Source organism: Nycticebus coucang, chromosome Y (genome assembly GCF_027406575.1).
Source record: "Nycticebus coucang isolate mNycCou1 chromosome Y, mNycCou1.pri, whole genome shotgun sequence".
NCBI classification, from domain to species: Eukaryota; Metazoa; Chordata; class Mammalia; order Primates; family Lorisidae; genus Nycticebus; species Nycticebus coucang.
This window is the reverse complement of record NC_069805.1, coordinates 11,946,378-11,949,428: the sequence shown is the minus strand read 5'-3', so window position 1 is coordinate 11,949,428 and position 3,051 is coordinate 11,946,378.

Genomic DNA, 3,051 nt, shown 5'->3' with positions numbered 1-3,051 from the left:
TCTTTCTACTCTCCCTTTCTTTCTGTTTTCTTCCATTTATTACTTCCTCACTATTTCCCCCTTGGATTTTGTGGGTTAATGCTCCTTACTCCATTCATATATATATATATATATATATTATTTTTTTTATTAAATCATAGCTGTGTACATCAATATGATCATGGGGCACCATACGCTTGGTTCATAGACCATTTGACACATTTTCATCACATTAGTTGACATTGACATAGCCCTCCTGGCATTTTCTTAGTTACTTTACTAAGACATTTACATTCCACATTTACCAAGCCTCACATATACCCTTGTAAGATGCACCACAGGTGTGATCCTTTCAATGCCTCTCCCTCTACCCACTTCCCCCCTCCCTCCCCACCCTTTCCCCCTTCCGCCTACTCCATTCTTTTTTATGGCTTAATAATATTCCACTGTATAATAAACATGTTTATCCATTCATCCATTTATGTATATTTTGGTTATTTTTTTCTCTTGGCTGTTGTGAATTGAGCAACCTTGTACATTTATTTGTTTGATTTCTTAAAAAAAAAAAATTTGTGAGCCATATCTGAGTGGGACTGCTCTGTCAGGTGATAAGTGGAGGAAAGGCCAAACTTTTTTTTTTTTATTGCAGCTGGCACAATTTACCTCCCAGCAATGTATGAGTGTTACACTGTCTTCATATCTCTGCTCATACTTGTTGCTTTCCTTTTTTGCAAAGATTATATCTGCCTTGTATGTGTGAAGTGGCATGTATTTGTGCATTTGCATTACATTTCCCTAAATGACAAAGTGAACATCTTTTCATAAACTTCTTGGCAACTAGTGTATCTTCTGTGGAGAGATGACTTTTCAAGTCTGTGCTCATTTTTCATTAGTAGTTTGCACTTTTGGTTCTGACTTTTACTAGTTCTTTATATATTTTGGATAATTGACCCTTATCATATATATGTGTTGCAAATATTTCCCCCATTCTGTTTATATGTTATCTTTCCTTATTTTCTGAGTATACAAATTTATTGTTTTTACCTATACTTATGATAACGTACAAGGTCTGACAAATAAGTTTGCAAACTTGCCACTGTGCACTTACGTTGGCAGCACTGTACAAACAACTCAGTAAGATGTCATAACCTTGGTATATCAGTGTCTCACAGCTGTCTTGGTGTAAATGTTTTGCAATGTCTTGCTGGGTGGCATTTATTATTGTTATTCTGTTTTTTTGTGTGCCATTGCCAGAATGTCTGAGCTTGAATTAGAACAATAAACAAATACTACATTTCTTGTTAAAATTGGCAAGAGTGGAAGTAAAATCAGGGAAATTTTAGTTCAAGTTTGTGAGGATAATCCCATGAAACAAATGACAGGGTGAAAATGGATTAAACTTTTTTTCAGAGGAAGAGAAAACATCAGTGATGAAGAGAGCTTGGGGTGGCCAGTAATTAGCAGAACTGATGCACAGATAGCAAAAATTAAACAAATACTGTGTCAAAAACTTTGGGCGACTATGAGAAGCACAGTAGACCAAGTAAACATTGATAGAGAAACAGTAAAAATCAGAAAAACAGAAAGAAAGAAAAAAGAAAAAGAAAGAACAAAAAGGGCTGGGGCAAAAGAACTGAAGAAAGGAAAGAAGGACAGAAAGAGAGTGACAGGAGAAATAGTGGTGTTTGGTAGGGAACTTGGACCCACACCCACAATCTAGGACTTTGGGGAACCTGGTTGGGTGCATCCCTTGAAGTAAGGAACTCTTACCAGCTTGAGGAAAAGCAAAACTCCTTATCTTCCAAATACAGAAAAAAGGAAAAGAAAATTGGCAGCATGTACCCATCAGGACCTACCAATGCCATCCTTCCAAAGGCCAGATCTAGAAGGACACCCTAGACTGTAATCACGTGACCTCTTTGAGCCAAAGCAATTCTGTGACCTGAAAACCAGCCAAATGCTATGACATCCCAGAACTCAGAAAAAAGAAAAAAGTAATCAAAATTGATAAAGAATGTTAAAAATAATTTTATCCAAGTTAAAGAAAGAAATATGGGGCAATAGGAAATATGTTAGTTTTTGTATGAGAAATTTATGTGGGAAAGATAAGTAAGGTAGAAAAATCTCTACCAAAAGAGATAAAAAGGAGAGAAGAAATAAAAAGAAAGAATAAAAGGGTCTGAAAAACCATAGCAAAAATGGAGGAGTCTTGGCTAATGAAGAGAGTAAAAATGAAATCAATACAAAAGAGAAAAACAAAACAAATGAACAAACAAAAACAAGAAAAAAAGAGAGAGAGAGAAAAAAACTAAGGAATAAATTGGCAAATTTGGAAAAAGAGAAAAAAGTGAAAGATTTCAGATAAATAAATAAAATATGTTGTCTTTAATAACATATTGCCTGGATACCTGGTGACATTTTGGTTTTAAGAGATGGAGAACACACACAATGGCTTTGCGGTTCAGAAGCCACTGACTACTTATAGAGGAGATCTCATCTTCTTTCCCAGACTTATTTGCCCTCAGTCAGACCTGGTCACTTTATCAGCATTCAGTCCCTGTGAGATCGGGGTCTTAAACATCTTGCCAGGTTTCTTAGGAGGTACATCAAATAGAGCCCCCTGACAACAAAGTAGCCTTCCTGAAGGTGCAGGGACTGCTCAGCTCACCCCAAGGATAATTGCCCAAGCTCAGCAGATGAACCAGAGCCAGCCATGCACTGAGAGCCTGGACCATTCCTCTGGCATGGCCTTTCAACAATGGTGGCACCAAACTAATGGGAGCTCCACCACACCCAGTATTTAATCCAGGAAGTTGGATGCTGTTAGAGTCCATTCATTTAAGCCTTCCAGTGCAGGTCCAGCAATTTTAGTTCAAATTCAAAAATCTGCAGGACAGCCGTTTTCTATCACCAGTCCTCTGCTGGTGAGCTGGCTAGCCAGTTCCTGTCTTTACCCAGGCACTTGCCTTCTCTGTAGTTTTCTTCAACTCCAGACCACCTCACTGGCTCCTGTAGTCCACCACTGCTTCCTTATGCCACCATAATGATGTTTGTGGTTAGGTTCTCCCAGAC